The sequence below is a fragment of the Onthophagus taurus genome, chromosome 8 (assembly GCF_036711975.1).
Source record: "Onthophagus taurus isolate NC chromosome 8, IU_Otau_3.0, whole genome shotgun sequence".
Classification (NCBI taxonomy): domain Eukaryota; kingdom Metazoa; phylum Arthropoda; class Insecta; order Coleoptera; family Scarabaeidae; genus Onthophagus; species Onthophagus taurus.
The window spans coordinates 15,521,321-15,541,515 of NC_091973.1; positions in this window are offsets into that span (position 1 = coordinate 15,521,321).

Genomic DNA, 20,195 nt, shown 5'->3' on the forward strand with positions numbered 1-20,195 from the left:
ATATTTTTTTGAATTTAATACATCAAATAGCTTATTGAATTTTTCAATAAACTCTATTGTTCCAATACATTCTGATGGGAGCGCTTTTAAAGATAAATAAACTTCCAACCCACTCGCCACCGTATGGCTAATTACTTGGGCTGCTAATTTTACCTTCATTTTTTGGAAGTTGGTTGGCTTGATGTGTGCAGGAGTCAATTTTGGTGCCATTCTGTTTCTTTATTGAACATCCATGTTATAAAAACTTGAAATAAACTCCCAAGATGTTTTCTTATCATTAAACACAAAATGATGTTTAATTAAATTATTTCTGATAGCTTTTAACAAGTGAGGAGTATCAAAAATAAAAGGAATTGTGTCTCCATTTAACAAAATCCATGGGGTCTCTGGTGTTATTTTAAAATATTGTGTAGTTGCATAAAATTACTTCCCATATCTGTTATCACACATCGTACTCGGAGTCCAATATTTTTTAATTTTTGAATACATTGCTCAATCTCTTCTTTCAATGTTGGTGCTGTACATGTTTTAATAAAAAAATAACCAAGAGGTAATTTCCAATTATTTGTAAGCCCTCTAATCATAAAAACATTTGCATTTCGTGCTGAAATGTACTCTCTTTTATCGTCTCCTATATCTACGAGACCAACAACTTCGTCTCTTCCAATGTGATAAAACAGATTCTCTTTTAGGGCCATTTCATCTATACAGAGGATGCAATCCTTGTCTAAATATCCCATAGAAGAAACTTTAATTTCCAATGCCTTATACAGTTGTATGTTGTTGAGGCCAGGGACAAATTTTAAATTTTCAGTAAACCTTCTTAAGGTCCTTGTTGAAGGCAAATAAAATAAAGTCTGTAAAAATTTATAAGACCGTGGCCCCAAAAAATATAATTGCATACTGAACTCTTTGTATGCAGTAGTATATCTTCTTTTTGATAATGTTATGTTGCACAACCTCGCCTGAATTTTTATAAAACTTGCCAAATTGTTGGGAAAAAAACGATCACAATAATTGTCGAAATCTTGTAGAGTGCATGTTTTGTTAGTAGTACTTGCATTCATAAGTAATCTTCTCACCTTGACATTTTCAGATCGTAAGTTTTTTACAGATTCTCTTAATTTTCTTTTCCGTGGTGTTCCCGAAGACAGTGACATGTTTGTTTGAGTAAAAGTTTCTACAAAAATTTTAAAAAAATTACATACTGTTACACTAAATCAACAAATCAAAGATAATTTAAAATCATTGTCTTGCATGCTTCAAATACATTTTGTAAGTACATAAAATCATAATACCTGATTTTGTAGTGCTGGGTGTGGACCTAGCGGATGAAGCTGGACGGCTTTCTATTTATATAGATCCACAAAAACAATTAATAATAGAGAGAGTTAAATAAGAAATTTTAATAGATTACCTGTTGATTCTGAATGCACATCCACAAATAACGGGCTGCATTGAAAATCTAAAAATTAGCAATTATAGTAGAAGGAAATTTTGTATGCTTATAATTATATATTATATAATTATAATAATAACAGAAATATTAATTATTAAACTTACCTAATAAATCAGTATTATGGTTTTGGGTATCACCACATTCAACTCCAGATGGTCCCGGTTCTACAAGAAAAAAACCTTTATATTTATTGTTAGTGTTTAAATACTTTCATTTAGCCCTGAGAAAGAATCTGTTTTTGGTGAACTAATCACTTTTGATGTAGAAGGAGCAAGTTGAACATCTAAAGTAAAGTATTGTTACGTTTTTTTTATTCTTTACTATCTGTTAATGTATTTTTTTTTCTCTGTTAAACTCGTTTTTTTTAAAAAAAAAAAAAAAAAATTTTTTAGTTTGTTTCAGCAACGGATTTCGAGTTTCCTACTTCCTTTACTTATCCTAATCCTTCCTAGAGGCCGCTGGTAATTTATTTCGAATTTCATAATTACACCTTTTTTTTTAATTCATTTGTAGTTTATTTTTTTTACTTAATTTTTTTATTAAATTTATTATTAATTTTTTTTGTTTGGGAGAGATTTGATTCGTTAACGATAAAATGTTTTCTTGGGATTTAAGCGTCACGTTAAAGTTTTTTTTTGTTGGTATATATTGAGACGAGTTTTGGGAAACGGTCTCTTTTTAAAACGTACGCCCAGTGAGAACCACCTCGTATGAATTTTTGGCTTAAGACGACATTTTGAGATTTAGTAAAATTTTGTTGGGTCGATTGCCATTCCGAAGATTTCGGATTTATCATTCGAAGGGGGAAAATCGGGAATAATTAGTTTTGGTTCCTGATTACGGATTGATTCCGGATGTTAGATTACTTTCACTCTGAAACGTTATTTTGGGCATAGACCTCGTCGAACTTGAGGTGAGCGTTTATTTTTTTTGTTCATTAAATAGTTTTCAGAATAAAAAAAAAAAAAAATTAAATCTTAAATTTTATTTGTTTTTCAATTTAATCTAATCGAGGGATTGTAATTCCTAGGTCTTTTCTTTGGGGAGAGAAATTCTATTTTTTTTTTGGGGTTTCTTTTTTTTTTGATGTGGACTCCGAAACCACGATTACCTGTAAGGAAGACTTCGATTAATTCGACGGCATAAATCCATTTCCGTTACCACTTACCTAGGACTCGAAGGAAGTTGCTGACATCTCCAATTTACCTCGAATAAGTTGATATAACCAGAAGACTAAGGTCAGATTTTTTTTTGTTGGCTGAACTTCTTTGAGAGTTTAGTTTTTTTGTTAAAATCTTTTGTTTAAAAAAAAAAGAAAGGGGGAGATTAATAGATATATTGAATTTTTTTTTCTATTATTAGAGATTTTATTTTTATATTGTTTTTCCTAATTTATTTTTTGATTTTTTTTAATTTCCTTTGATTTTGTAAGAGAATTATTAATTGGGGTTTTATTTTTTTTTACTGCATTTATTTTGTGTTTTATGAAAAGCACACTCCACACAAGATTTTGGGGTTGTGGGGTGTTTATGAGTATTTTGAACTCAGTTCAGGTTTTTTTTTGGTTTAATTTTGGCCCCGATTAAATTCTTATTTAAAAGTTTTTTTTTGATTTTCGATTCATTTAATTATTATATTTCAAGTTTTTTTTTATTATTCAAGTTTAAAAATTATAGTATTATTTCTTTTGTTATTATTTCTTTTCATTTATTTTATTCTAATATATTTCAAATTGATCTTATACTTACCTGCATTTATTTTCTGTGTGTGTGTTTGATAATTTATGTTGGTTTCATTCCGATATTTAACTTACCACTTCTCGTTCAGTGCCGGTTGCGGATTGTCGGAACGGGTGGCGCGTTTAAAAAAAAAGAATCGAACCCCCCCCTTCTCCGCAGAAGTATAAGCCGGGGAGTCCGCAATATAATCGGGTGTTCGGAATTCAATCATTATTTTTTTTGTCTGCGTTTTGTAATATTAAGAAATTAGAGGCGTTACAGTATTCATTAACAAATATACTTAAATTAAAATTTATAAATACAATTACCAGATAATATCACAATCTTTCCTTCGGGTTTTTGGCTTGTTTCCTTGTATTGTATAATTTCGGTGGGAATTGCAATGGGTAACAATCTTTTTTATATGGGTCACTGAACATGTTATTATTAAAATGTAATGCACAAACTCTTTAATTATTGTATAATTGTTGTACAGATTTGTCTTCCAAATCTAAACGATTGCATGCCTTCAGCCACTGCTTTGCTCAAAAACAATTACATAAATATAATTTAAATTGTAAATATTACTACTAAATTTTCTTTACCTTTCTAGATCTTTTGGTATGCGAAACATACTTATCTTTGTGCCAACAGTACTGGTTACAACCACGTACCACACAATAACAGCCACATTTCACACTCATTTTATATTAATAAAAACTAATTAAAATAATAACTACTAAAAAACTATAATTAAAAAATAGTAAAACTAAACTATGCTAAAAGATAAGATAAACTAATACTACTTTAAAATATAAGAAAAAATAGAATAATACACTAAATAACTATTAACTAAACAACTATAACTCAAAGAAAAACTTTCGCTATCAAAACAATCTCAACAAACGCGCGTGGTAACACAGATGTAAATAAACGCCAACAATATGGCGTCCATAAAAATGGACGCCATATTAATGTAAAATGTTTGTCATGCGGTAGGTTGGGACCTACCGCATGACAAACATTTTTTACCAAACGCTAGGCATTCATTAATTTTGTGTGTAACCACATCAAGTACTGTTGTTTTAGGGCAAGTCAGGGTTTGATTTTAAACAACCGGGACCAACTAAATTAAGTTTATTATGTATTATTTCTACTTCAACGTGTTAGAACGTTTTACAACCATGTTACAACTATTATTAACCATTGAACTGCTTAACTTGTTCTTGTACGACTGAAGATATAGTTTCAAAAACAAAAGTTATGCAACCGTACTTACATTATGTAAGCATTACATGTTGACTATTTAATACTATTTTTCGTTTAACTATTTAACAAGTACAATCTTTAATTACCTTATTTGTTTTTGTTGTGTTATAATTTCTCTGTTCTTCTTTTTTGTTTACTGATCTTGTGGTTTCGGATCCATCTGTTTTTGTCAAACGTCGGTTCGTGTATTTTCCCTTTCTCATCTCCTCGATACAATCATTTTCTTCTGTTATGCAACCGTACTTACATTATGTAAGCATTACATGTTGCCCATTTAATGCTATTTTTCGTTTAACTATTTAACATTCGCCCGTAAACGAAAAATAAACAATAACAAAGTCCTAAATTATACCTACAATATTTTTCCTAAACTTAGTGAATTTAACCCTTTCAAGGGGTTTTGTCAACATATCACTAATGTTCTCTTCACTGTTACAAAACTGTAGTACAATTTTCTTATCCGTTACTTCGTCTGCTTATTACGCCACTTTTAATTAAACTAATAGCAGTTTTATTATCCATGTTTAACATGGCTATATACTCCGCCTCCGTAGTTGATAAAGCAACTATTGGTTGCTTTCTTGCTACCCAACTTATTGGTCCATCGTTTAACATTATCACGAATCCGGTCGTGCTCTTTCTTGTGTCTGTACAATCCGCATCACAATACGCACTTAATTTTAAATTTTTATGTTCCGTGTTTAATCGATATTTAATACCAATGTTTTTATGAGTATTCAAATATTTTAAAATTCTTTTCACATTGATTACGTCACTGTTTGTTACTTTATTTATGAAACGACTTACAAAGTTTACCGCGAAGCTAATGTTCGGTCGTGTTTTCTTTGCCAAATACAACAAACTACCCACCGCCTCTTGATAAGGAAAGTTTTTAATTATTGTTTTATCACTTCTTTTAAAGTCACTTATAGTTAATGGTATATGAGTCTCTTTTGATTCATTCATTTTAAATTTTTCGGTTATTTTTTCAATTAGTTTAATTTGTTGTAGTTTTAATTCATTATTTTTTATTTTTATGTTTTGTCCTAGGAAATTGTTTGGATTTACCCATGATTTTGTGATGAAGTTTTTATTTAATTTATTAATTACGTATTTTATGTGTTCTTTATTATTTGATATGATGAGGCCATCATCTACATAAATAGCCATAATTAATGCTCTGTCACTGTTTTTAAATATACACTGTTCTGACTTTCATTGTTGCAACTCAATTGCTTGTAGTACTTTTGTGAATGTTTCATTCCATTTCATAGGTGCCTGTCTTAAGCCATATAAAGTTTTTTTCAGTTTACATACTTTTCCATCTGCATTGCTCTATCCGTGTACACGTCTTCATCCAGTTTTCCATATAAGAATGCCGTTCTTATATCAAATTTTACTATATAACTGGATTGTGCTGCTGCTAGCGGAAATAATGTTCTTGTAGCACTTGAACTTATTACTGGGCTATATACCTCATCAAGTGGATCATTAAATTCCTGTTCAAATCCTCTTACTACCAATCGAGCCTTAAATGTTCCATCTTCTTTTATTTTGAATATCTATTTATTAGATAGTATCTTTTGGTCGTCTTTTACCTTGTCTTTATCCACTAATTCCCAGACATCGTTCTCTTTCTATGAACGTTTTTCCTCTTTTATCGCTTTCATCCATTCATCTTTGTCTTCGTCTTTTAATGCTTCTTTGTAAGTTAAATATACATAATCCTTCAATCTTTCTGGTTTCTTCTTTGTTCTTTGTTTTCTTCCATTTGTTTCCTTTATTTCTACTTCCTCTTCATCATCTCTCTTATCTTCATTATTTTCTTGTCTTTCTTCATTTTTCTGACATTCTTGATCTCTCTTATCTTCATTATTTTCTTGTAATTCTTCATTTTCTTCTTCCGTGTCATCAACCAGTATTTTAATTTTTTTATTTTCGAATATTGCATCTCTCGAGATAATTATTCTTTGTTTTTTCTCATCAAAAAACCTATGTCCATTGCTTGCATATCCTACAAATATCATTCTTTCACTTCTTTCATTTAATTTTTTAAGATAACCAAGCTTCTTTACATGAGCATAGGTACCAAATATCTGTAGATTTTTTAAGTTTGGTTTCTTTCCATTCCACATTTCGTATGGAGTGCATCCTGTGGTCGTTGTTGGTGTTCTATTCATTAAATAAGCACTAGCTCGTACAGCTTCACCCCAAAATGTTTTTCCTAATCCCGAATCATATATCAAAGCTCTTGCCTTTTCCATTATTGTTCTATTTGCTCGCTCAGCTTTTCCATTTAATTGTGGAGTATGTGGTATTGTATAGTCTAATGTTGTTCCTCTTTTTTTGCAAGAGTTTTGCAATTCATTATTGGTGTACTCTTTTCCATTATCGCACCTGATTTTTTTAACTTTTGCTTCTAATTTTGTTTCGACTTTTTTGACGTATTCTTGGATTATTTCAGGCACTTCACTTTTGTTATTTATGATGTATACCTCAATGTGATGAGTATAATCATCTAACATTGTTACAAAATATTTCTTTCCATCATATGTTTCCGGGTCAATTGGTCCACATACGTCAGTGTGTATTATTTCCAGTGCTTTTTTCGCACTTGTTCTTTTGTCACCAAAAGCAGACCTTACTCGTTTTGCTTTTGTACAAATTTCACAAATTACACTTTCCATTTCTTTCATTGTCTTTTCATTTATTTTAAAGTCTTCTGTACTTTCTTATATCAATTTAATTATTTCATAACTTGGATGACCTAATTTTCTGTGTAATTGTATTGTTTCCTTTTCTTATGTTATCATGGCATGTTTCTCTTCATTTTCTTTCAGGTTTACTTTGTACAGTCCATTTTTATTTTTGATTCCACTCATTATTAATTTTCCTTCTTTATAAATATCCACACCTTCATTTTCAAATACTACCATTTCCACCATTTTTTGCTATTTTTGATACATACAACAAGTTCTTTTCCAATTCCGGTACATATTATATGACATGACATCTTTCATGTTACAATTTCCTGCTTCAATTTCTCCTATTGCTTCTGTTTTTATCGTTTGATCCTTTTTTGCTGTTCCTATATTTTCATTTAATTTTTCAATCTTGATCAAAATCTCCTTGTCATTTGTCATGTGGATTGAGGCACCCGAATCCAATATCCATTCTGATTTTTTATTTAAGTCTTTTGCAGCCAAAAAACTTACCTTGTCTTCAATTTTAACTTTAATTTTTTCATCGTTATTCCTGAAAAAACATTGTTTTTCAAAATGATTATTTTTCCTGCAGATACTGCATCCTTGTTTGTTTTTGCAATTTTTTGCGATGTGCCCTTTTTTTCCACATTTGAAGCATGTTATGTCGTTTGGTTTATTGTGTCTATTAGTTCTTTTTTGTTCACCTTTAAATGCCACCTGTTCCGTTGTGTTTTCACTTTTCATTCTCAACTCTTCGTTAAGCAATCTTTCGGTAAGTTTTTCAAAAGTTTTATCATTCTCTGAAGCCGACTCCCAAGCACTTCTAAAATATTTATACGTATTTGGTAGTATCGATAATAACTTTGTTATTTTCATTTCGTCTGTTATTTTTTGTTTTAATCCCCTTAGTTTGTAGGTTATATTTTCTAGTTGTGCTATGTTCGACCCCATATCAAATTCCTTTTTAAATTGTAATTGGTAAAAATCCTGTAATAGTCTGTATTTCACATCTTCTGTATCTCTTTGATACATTCCCCACAATTTTTCGATCATTTTATTTGCCGTCTTACTGTTTAGCACATGCATCATCGGTTGTTTTTCGATTGTTGTTATTATTATTTTTTGGGCAGTAGCATCCTTCTGCACCCAATCTAATTTTTCTTTTACTTCTTCTGGACATTTATTTATTCCATAAGCTATCTCATATATACCCTTGGCCTTAAAAAAGATTCCAATTTGAAAGCTCCACGCTTCATAGTTCTCCGCTCCTTTCAATGTTTCAATACTTGCATATTCGTTAGTTTCACTCATTTTTATTATTTATTTTATTTTATTTTTTTTTTAATTATTTTTAATAATTTTTAACAATTTTATTATTACCGTTTTTTTTAACTTTGTTGTTTGGTTTATTATAAATAATTCTTGAATATTTAATTTTCTACGTATGTTAAAATGGTCTGTTAACGATGCATTTATTGCTGACGCTGATCCAAGATCCTATTTTATATGTAGAACTTCTTTATTTTCATTATAGATAACGTTATCTCTTTTAAAATTATTATTTTTCGTTAAGGGCTCAAACTCTGCTTCAGTCATTAAAGATAATTCAATGGTATGTTTCGGTGTTTTAATCAATTCCCAGGTGATCATGCCTTTCGTGGAGTATTGGATCAAATTGGAGGATATCACTGGAGGATATCTCTATACGCGAATGGAAGTCTGCAGCTACGTTATTTTTTCCTTTTATGTATTCGACTACGAAATCGTATTCTTCCAGAGCCAATCGAAATTTGGTTAATCTGCTGCTAGGCTTTATCATACCAAACAAATAGATCAATGGCCTATGATCAGTAAAAATGGTAAATTTTCGTCCATATAGGTACGGTAGAAAGTGTTTAACAGCTCAAACAATACCTAAAAGTTCTATCGTGCAATAATTTCTTTTTGCCTTGTTCAACGATCGATTAGCATAAGCAACAGATCGGATAGTACTGCTCCTAATGCGTAACTTGACGTATCTGTTTTAAGAATAAACGTGTTATCTGCACTAATATTCGGAAATTGAAGTACTGGTGGATTCTGTAAAGATTTCTTGTGATTTGAAAGAATGTTGACATTCCTTTGTTCAGATAAACTTGGTATTTTTCCTAGAGAGATTATTAAATGGTGATGCAATTCTCGCAAAATTCGGAATTCGTGCTCGTCTTTCGGTACAGGGTATTGCTCTAATATTTTTATTTTTAAAGGGTCTAGCGTCATACCATTCCCTGATATTACGTGACCTTGGTATAAAATTTCACCTATAGTGATTTTCCAAGTTGTTTCCAAATATAATTAAATCGCCCAAGTAAATAAAACAGTTTTCGTAATTCAAACCTGCCATTGGTATAATCATAGCGCGAGAAAATGCACTAGGACTGATCTTAAGACCAATTGGTAGTCTCTTCAACTATCGTTATTTATAGTTCATCTATAGTTATCTAGTTCAACTTGGTAATATGCCTGTGTTAAATCTAAATATGAGAAATATACTGCGCCTGCTAAAGAATCTAGTGTAGCCGTAATGCAGGGTAAAGGGAATTTATCATCCTGAATCTGTTTATTTAGAAGCCACAAGATAGTCCACAACTACTCTCCATTTCTGAACACCATTGATATCTTTCTTTTTCTATACTATTAAAAGAGATGCTTACCAAGGTGATTTTGCCGGTTCGATAATTCCATCAGAAAGCATTTTCTCTATCTGTTCATTCACCGCTGGTTTTTGTGATTGAGGTAGTCGGTACGGTTTAACGTAAATAGGTATTATTGATGTTTCTAAATGAATCGCTTCTTTGCAAACATTGGTGGCCGTGAGCTTGTCGGATTCCAAATGAAACACGTTGGCATATTTTGCAAGAACTCTTTATAATGACCAATTTTCGTCCTCGTTTAAATATTCTTTGTTAATTTAAAAATAGTTTCTACCCGTTCTACCGAATTTTTGGTGGCTTTCCCAAAATTACATACGTGATAATCGCTTGCGGTACGTAAATATCCCGACAAAAATAACCCTAGAGGTACAGGAAAAAAAATCTAAACCGATGTACGTGACAGTTACAACCATTTTTCAAAGTGGGTTAAATTTTGTCCCAGCATACTATAAAGGTCTATTTTTAAGTGGGTTAAATTGTAACCCGGAGTACCTCAAAGAGTTAAACTGATAATTTTTCTTCTGAAATTTTTAATTTTTCTTTTTTCTTCCTGTACATTTAGGATAGTAACTGGTATCATGTTAGATTCTGGTCTAGCAATTACTCCACCAACAAAAACTCCTTGATTTATTTCTTCTGGGCATGCAACATAATCGTCTTGAAAATTAAGTTTACAATATTTAGTTACTTCACTTCGAGCTGGACTAATGGTGTATATTTGCTCTTTGGATTCTAAAGGAATCGTTTTTAAATAAAGGAGTCGTTTTTTGATTATATATCAAAAACGAAACATTAAATTGTTGATAATTTATTGTGGCAAAATTTGCTGATAATAAATCTGAGCCTATAATGCCATGCATTTCATTATCAAAATTCTTCATCAGCAAACGTTCGTGTCTCAACTGTATGTTGTTTATTTTTAGTGTGATATTTACTGCGCCTTCAGTCATACCTGACCATCATACACCATGCACTTTAAATTTTCTTGAATAATCGACAATTTCGTTTTTATCAATATGATTCTCGAAAATTATACTAATTGAACCGCCTGTGTCAATTCAAAATTTATATTTGTGATGTCCGTAAATCATTGCAAAGTAGTTTAGACTATTTAAATTGAATTTTAGCACCTCCTGTTGAAAAAAACAATTGTTTTTATATCTTCAGGGGCTGGAATATCCCATTTTCCAAGAGGATAATGCGCGCAACGGTTTGCAACAAAAATTTTCCATCTGTTTGGTATCGAAGAAATTCAGGTGACCTGAGAATCAGACCAGGTGAAAATCGAATCAAAAACGATTCTTGAGATAAGGTCTCTTGGATAATTTGTAGCAAATCAGTAAGAAGAACTGCAACACACAGTTCCAGTCAAGGGATAGAAAGCGTTTTTAAGAGTGCCAGTCGGGCTTTAGCATATAACAAGGAAGTAGAAATCGCTGTTTGAGTTTGACAGCGTAAATACGCAACTGCACAATACCCTAGTTGGGATGCGTCACAGAAAAAATGAAGTTGAATCTAGTCCTTGGGAATCATCAAACGAAGCAAGTTCCAAGAGGATAAAAAGAAAAGACTTTGTTGAATGTTTTCCACATTTCAATGATACATAAAGGAGGAGTTTCATCCCAAGAAGTGTTTAATTGCCACAGTTGTTGCATAAGTGTTTTAGCTTTAAAATGTACAGTCGTGTTCACGGGAAATGCGCACTCAAGGTCAAGCGCTGTTGTGAGATCCGACATGCCGCTGGCTAAACGGGCTGAGCCGAGCGCACACGAAGCTCGTGGAGAAGGGACTTGTGGCGTATATATAAAATGGAGTATATAAAATACGTAACTAATGTAGAAATTTGCGTTAAATGAAACAAAAATGAACTATGTAATTACAGAATGTATATATTTTAATACATTTTTAATGTTATTTTCCACACCGCACTAATATTTAGTGTAATATCTGTTATTTTGGATGCATATTTGAAGCCTACTTGGCATCGATCTCACTAACAATTCGCAAATGTTCGTTCCGCGAAAACTTTCCCACGTGGCTTCTATGTTTCGGCGCAGATTGTTTCCGTTCCGAATAGGAAAGACCGCATTTTCTGTTTGAACTCTTTTTTTCAGCCAAAGCCCATAGATTTTCTATGGAATTTAGATCTGGCGATCGCGCTGGCCATGGTATTCGCCTTATATCGTTACGATTTTCATACCAATGTTGCACCAACCTTGTGGTATAGACTGGTAAATTATCCTCAACAATGGTTATAACACCTTCTGGGTACAATATTCTTACAGAAGGTATCAATATATCTTCTATCACATGGATATATTCTGCCGAATTAAATCGTCACTGAATTTCAGCCAATTCCCCCGGACCATGTCTATCCATCCAGCCCCAAAACCCTAAAGAAATCCGACCATTTCTCGTATTGGGCTGGATATGGTTTTCATTAAATCTTGTTCCGTTACGGTGCCAGAATAGTTTTCTATGATCTGATGACGTAGAAAACATTTTCTCATCGGTAAATACGACTCGCTCCCAATTGAAATTGTAATATTCCCGGGCGAATTGTAAACGTCTCTCTCGTCTGTAAACTCCGGCGTTATTTGGGGTTTTTTGGTTGCTACGCGGTTATGAAAGCCTTCCTTATGTAATGCTCTCCGAATACTTAGTCGAGAACATTCCAATTCCAGATTTTCTTTATTTAACTTCGAAGTAGTAAAGGGATTGTCAGTGGCATAATTGACGATTTCTCTTTGTTGGTCCACATTAAGAAGTAGTGAAGGACCGATACGGCCTATTGGTCACAAGTCTATGTTCTCCATTTTCTTCAAATCTTCTTAGCAACCGGTTTACTTGTGCCCTCTACTTATAACATAAATATATAATGTTACATGATGTTTTTGTTAAAAACAAAATGAAGATAATCACAGATCTGCAAAAAATTACTCAAATTACGCAATTCTAAAATTTTATTTTGAAGTTTGTTAGATAGTTTAATTATAAATAACTTTTACTCAAATAGTTTTTTTTGATTTAATTCGTTTACAATTTTCTGGATTTTTTTAAAGTAAATAATAAAAAAAAAAACAATTTACATAATGACGTTCTTCGTAATACATATGTGAACTAATAAATGTTGTCATGCTGACAATTATGGAAAAAAAAGTATATAAATTGTATTGGGCAGATTTGGTTGCAAAGCAGTGAAATTTGTATCAACTCTAGGTATTGTAACTATTTTTTTTTGTAATTATCGATAGGCTTACACGTTCAGCAATATCCAATGTGGGTACTCCTGCTGCATAAAGCGCGATAATTGATGGTCTTTTGCACAAATCTGACTCACGTTGTCCTAGTAAGCGAGGCATCTTATACGTATTGCTCAAGAAAATGACATACTTGTATAGTCTCCGATTTTTCTGGTGGTGTTTATGACCCTCAGAAACAGTAGCAGCAGTAATTATCACCCTGAAAAAGTACCTAATCGTGATTTATGATAGGCCCTCCTAGCGAACTAAGTCCAGGGACGCTCTTCTTTTTTTATTTTATTTCAATATGAATTATTAACATTTCTAACCGGCGATTGTCTTTAATTCAAGATTCTTTATCAGTGTCATAATAACAGTTGTCACTTTTCGCGCATTCTAAGCTGTCGTCATCAGAAAAATCATCAACACTAATAATAAAACGCTGTACATGTGGCGACACATACGCATCTTCGACATCTTTCACGTATTTTACGCACTGCGACCACAATTCGGATGAAATTTTATTATATTCCTCACGAATTATATTAATTTGGAAGTATTTCCATGAAATACTCAAGTTATGCAAGGAAGTCAGCGCAAACATGGAAGAACAAGAGAAAATAAGATCCATCCTCAAGGGTCTACAACCACGGATCCTGGAAAAGGTACACCTAATGGACAACAACACCGTGGAAGATTTGCGGAAAAACATCCGAAAGGTAGAAGCGACAGCTTTCTTGTTGGGTCAATCCACATCGGGACCATCAACTTCAAGGACCCAGACGTCCAGTTCAGACGAGATTGAGGGGTTGAGGCAACAGATCTCCAGGCTAGAGGCCCAAATAAAAGGTAGGAACTTTTCTCAATCTGTTATTAAAAAGGGCGATAAGTTTATGAAAAGAGAATCGGGACGAACGGCCGATGGTCGGATTATTTGTTTTAATTGTCAAAAAGCAGGTCATTACGCAAAAAATTGCTTTAAGAACACAAAAAACTCAGGTCAAATCAAGAAAGAGCCCCAGACGTAGGGTATAGTTGCTATTTTTGTAATAAAATAGGCCATAAGAAAATTTCATGTAGATTTAGGCGTAGACTAATAAGAAAATGCAAGGAAATTGGTAGCGTACACGTAATAAATTCTTCGTCCCTGGTCGAATTAATCGGCTCGGTGAACAAAAAACAAGTTAAATTATTTGTAGATACAGCGGCTGGAGTTAGTTTAGTTAATTCCACGCTAGTCCCAACATCCAAATTTATTGAAAAAATTTCGTATATCCCAATTAAATAGGCATCAGGTTATGATCTATGGGTAGGAGGTGCGGTTAACTTAAATTTTTTTGTAAAAAATTATAAATTTAATCATAAATTTATAGTCATAAAAAATTTAAAAGCGGATATTATTTTAGGTAACGATTTTAATAAAAAACATAAATTAGAAGTAAATTTCGCAACAGAAACGATCAAGTTTCAGAATAGCGGTAATACGCAAATAGTTCATTTTTCATTAGCAGACAAAATTTGTGGTCAACAACCGTCGTCTATTCTAGGAAATCATATTTATGCCGTTAATGAGGGTACACTCGTACCTTTGTCTAGTATAAAAATTTTCGTAAAATATAATGAGAAAATTGGGTTAGGGTATGAGTTTGAGCCCATTCAAAATTTGTTTAAAATAAAATATTTACAAGTTAAAGAAAAGATGTATGGTAATGAGAAACCCTACGTGTACATTACAAATTTTAGCAATCAATCGGTTTTGGTTTACAGCGAAACATGTCTCGGCAAACTTGTAAGATCAGCAGACTCGCCGGACTGTTTAACAAGAAAAGACTCATGTTACATAATTCATGTAGAGACTCCTGTTAACAAGTATGTTGACAATGCGATAAGCGATAAAATTATTTCGCGAAATGAAACTTTCAATGTCAATCCAGATTTAGGGGTTAATGAGAGGATGACATTGTTTAGTTTATTGGATAGGTATTCTGATGTACTTGCTCAATCCAATCGTGAGCTAGGACAGACTCACCTGTGCGAGCTTGAAATTGATACCAACGGAGCGGCTCCGGTGCACCAACCGCCGTATCGAGTTTCGCACAGAGAAAATAAATTGTTAGGGAACAAGTACAGCAAATGTTAAATGGAGGTGTTATTAGAAAATCTTTTAGTCCATGGAGTAGTCCGGTAGTATTGGTTCATAAAAAAGATAACGAATGGCGATTTTGTGTAGATTACAGAAAGTTGAATAAACTTATTAAATGGGACGCATATCCTTTACCCGTAATTGATGACATCTTGACTTATCTAGAAGGGTCAAAATACTTTTCAGGTCTGGATTTATGTTCAGGTTATTGGCAAATCAGCATTGCAGAGAAAGATAAACCCAAAACGGCGTTTGTAACTTCCGACGGCCTATACGAATTTAATGTGGTACCATTTGGTTTGGCATCGAGTCCAGCATGTTTCCAACGCTGCATGGACCATGTCCTAGCAGGTCTTAAATGGAATTCTGTTCTAGTATACCTGGACGATATCGTCGTTAATGGTACTTCTTTCCAGAATAATTATCATAATCTAGAGGAAGTGCTAAAAAGGCTTAGAAGTGCGAATATGAAATTAAAACCTTCGAAATGTTCTTTCGGTTATCAAAAGTTAAAAATGTTAGGCCACGTCGTAAATACGCAGGGCATCCACCCAGACCCAGATAAAATTTCAGCCGTCAAAGATTTTCCGACACCGAGAAAGGTCAAGGATGTTCAATCGTTCCTCGGTTTAGCAAATTATTATCGAAAATTTGTACGAAATTTTGCGGATATAGCGCGACCTTTAACGTTGCTTACTAGGAAAAATAATAAATTTGTTTGGTCCGATAAAGAACAGAAATCATTCGATAAGTTGAAACTCGCGTTAATTCAATCCCCTGTATTAGAACATTTCAGTAAAGATAACCCAATTGAAAATCACACCGATGCCAGCGATTTTGGTTTAGGTGCCGTATTGGGTTGCGTATGCTTCACGACGTTTAACAGAGGCAGAAACGCGATACAACACTACCGAAAAAGAATGCTTGGCTATAGTTTGGGCGATAAATTATTTTAGGCATTATTTATGGGGAAAGCATTTCAAAATCGTGACTGATCATCACGCACTTTGCTGGTTACATAAAACCAAAGATCCATCTTCGCGATTAATGCGCTGGATAATAAAATTACAAGACTATTCATTCGAGGTTGTTCACAAATCCGGCAAAAAACATCTGGATGCCGATAGTTTATCCCGGAATCCCGTACTACCGCCAGATACGATAGATGCGAACGAAATCCCAGTGTTTATGCTATCTTTAGAAGACATTTCAAAATTACAGCAAGAAGACCCAGAAGTATCAAAATTAATTAACGCTCTTACGACACCGGATTCACACGAATCAAAATTAGTCAAAAAGACGGGTAGCTATATTTTAGAAAATAACGTTCTCTATAAAAAATATTTTTCTCCTAATTTCAACTCTAAAGTTTTAATATATATAGGGGTTGTCATCCATATTGGTGATAATGTTAAAATAAAAAAGAAAAACCAAAATAAATGGTCAAACTACTCCAATATATTTTCCTTTATTAATTAATTCTACCGGTTTCGGTACGTGACCATCATCAGCAGTCTACAAATCAACTACATGTAAAACAAAACTATTAAAAACAATACTTATATTACCTTGTCAAGTTAAAGGTGGGGAAACTCGTCTTGAAACATTGTTCATTCAACAAATAAAGAGATTAACAAAGTTGTTCGGTATGCCAATACACATGATAGATGATTCAAAATGATATCAAAAAATCAAATTAATTAAAACGAAGCACATATAAAACAAATTTAGGATTAACCTAAAAGATCTACGTCGTAATCGAGAACACGTTAAAAAGGTAAAAAACAACAAATTCATGTGATTGGGTTAGAAATAAACACACTACGCGCAGGTGCAGACCAAAGAATCAAATTCAAATATAAAAACTCTCAAAAATACATCAATGAATATCTTAACATAAATCGGCTAGGGATACATGTAGATTCAACATATTATAATTCTCAAAATACAATCAAAAAATCAGAGATCAAGATAATTAGTTTAAATAAATAACTATATAGGTTAGGAAATAGGTGTTTGGGATTATGTAATGGAGATAAAAAGGATGAATAAGGACTGGGTATTAAAAGGATATGTTTGGTGAGAAGGATCCTTATATAGTGCGAAAACTACCCTCACCATTAGGTAGAGATCCTCTTGTATATAAGGAATAAAAGAAGGGAAGTTAAAGGTATATAATTATGTGTCTGGTGGTTCAGATTTGAGATCGTATGGGTTATTCAAATATCGGTATAGGGGTGTCTTTTGTAATTGAACCTGGTCGTTCAAACTCTGCAAATCAGTTTTTGTGTGAATAAATCGATCTATTTCATATGCCTCCAGTAATGTCAATTTATATCCCTTGCCTTGATGATGTAATAGTTTTACGTTTCGTTTTTAATCGACAACGTGATTATGAGTTAGGAAGTGTCTGCCCAAATTCGAATTTTCATTAAGCTTATGTTCCTTTATACGTTGTTTCAGGTTTCTCCCAGTTTCACCGATATATGTCGCACTACACGTATCACATTCAAGCTAATAAACACCATTTTTCAGTAGTATATCTGATTGGTTTTTTACGTTACTCAGGGTGTTCAGTAAGGTTGAATTAGTTTTAAATGATATTGAGATATTATATTTCTTGAAGATTCTTTGAATATTTGTTGATAGGTCCCCTGGATAATTTATAGATCTATATGTCAATATATTCTTGGTTAACGGAATTAAAGAGTCATTAAAATCTAAGTTTAGGTGTTTGTGAGTATATTTGTTAATAAGGTTATTCACAAATGTAGGGGGGTATTTATTATTGTGGGCGATGGTTTCTATTATTTTAATTTCATTTTCTATTTGTTCGTGTGTAAGTGGGGTGTCATATAGCCGGTGTATATAAGCATTAAACGCAGCACATTTATGCGAATAGTGGTGAAAGGAATCAAAAGGAATGACCACATCTGTCTGAGTTGGTTTTCTGTAGATGTCGAATTTTATTTCTCCATTATGTCTCTTTAAGGTGAGGTCTAAATAATTTATTTCCCTATTGTGTTCATTCTCCATAGTAAACTCTATCTTTTCATGAAGAGTATTGACATGTTGTAATAGTTCTGTTAGAGACCTAGGTGAAGATTCATCCCAGATTATGAGAATGTCATCTACATATCATTTCCAGAACAGAATGTATTTATTGTATTCATTGTCAGGTTGTAGGAACGATGTCTCTAGTTTATCAATGAAAAAGTCTGCTAGGAGACCGCTAAGTGGTGAACCCATAGGGAGGCTATCATTGTATTTATAAAGTCCATCTTCAAATTGGCAGAAATTTAGTTCAGTACATAATTTAATCATTTTAAAGAGTTGATCCGCATCTGTTCCGGATAGATTTGCTTGTAAGTATTCCTTAACTATGATAAGTGTTTCTTGGGTGGGTACATTGGTGTATAAGTTGACTATATCCAATGAAAGCATACGAAAATCTTGTGGGAGGTTCAAATGGGAAATACTATTAATTGATTCTTTCCTATTTTTAATAGTGTTGGGCGGTTTAAATTGTAATTGCTTATTAATAAATTGATTAATAAATTTAGCAATTTTGTTTGTGCTCGAATTAATAGAAGTGCGATTTATTCACACAAAAACTGATTTGCACAGTTTGAACGACCAGGTTCAATTACAAAAGACACCCCTATACCGATATTTGAATAACCCATACGATCTCAAATCTGAACCACCAGACACATAATTATATACCTTTAACTTCCCTTCTTTTATTCCTTATATACAAGAGGATCTCTACCTAATGGTGAGGGTAGTTTTCGCACTATATAAGGATCCTTCTCACCAAACATATCCTTTTAATACCCAGTCCTTATTCATCCTTTTTATCTCCATTACATAATCCCAAACACCTATTTCCTAACCTATATAGTTATTTATTTAAACTAATTATCTTGATCTCTGATTTTTTGATTGTATTTTGAGAATTATAATATGTTGAATCTACATGTATCCCTAGGCGATTTATGTTAAGATATTCATTGATGTATTTTTGAGAGTTTTTATATTTGAATTTGATTCTTTGGTCTGCACCTGCGCGTAGGGTGTTTATTTCTAACCCAATCACATGAATTTGTTGTTTTTCACCTTTTTAACGTGTTCTCGATTACGACGTAGATCTTTTAGGTTAATCCTAAATTTGTTTTATATGTGCTTCGTTTTAATTAATTTGATTTTTTGATATCATTTTAAATCATCTATCATGTGTATTGGCATACCGAACAATTTTGTTAATCTCTTTATTTGTTGAATGAACAATGTTTCAAGACGAGTTTCCCCACCTTTAACTTGACAAGGTAATATAAGTATTGTTTTTAATAGTTTTGTTTTACATGTAGTTGATTTGTAGACTCCTGATGATGGTCACGTACCGAAACCGGTAGAGTTAATTAATAAAGGAAAATATATTGGAGTAGTTTGACCATTTATTTAGGTTTTTCTTTTTTATTTTAATCTAAAGTTTTAGTTGTACCAAGGAAAATGAAACCTGATATTCTCCTGTCTTGCCATGACGATCCGCTAAGCGGGAGGCATTTAGGTTTCGCGAAAACGTATGGTAAGATAAAAGATCGCTATTTCTGGGAAAACATGTAAGTATTGTGATGTAGAAAAATATGTAAAGTCGTGTATTTCATGTCAGCAGAAGAAAAATCCGCCAAAGGCCCCACAAGGTTTACTTCAACCCATAAAAGTTGGTAAACCTTTCGATCGAATAGGTATCGATCTATTGGGACCTTTCCCAAAGTCAAAATTTGGTAACGTATACATTGTGACGGCAGTGGACTACGCTACTAAATGGGCAGAGGCGAGAGCGATACCAGCCGGAATGGCGAAGTGTGTCGCAGACTTTTTATTGGAATCCATAATTTGTAAACACGGTTGTACGGAAACCATCCTAAGCAATAGAGGAAAATGCTTTATGTCAAAGTTAGTG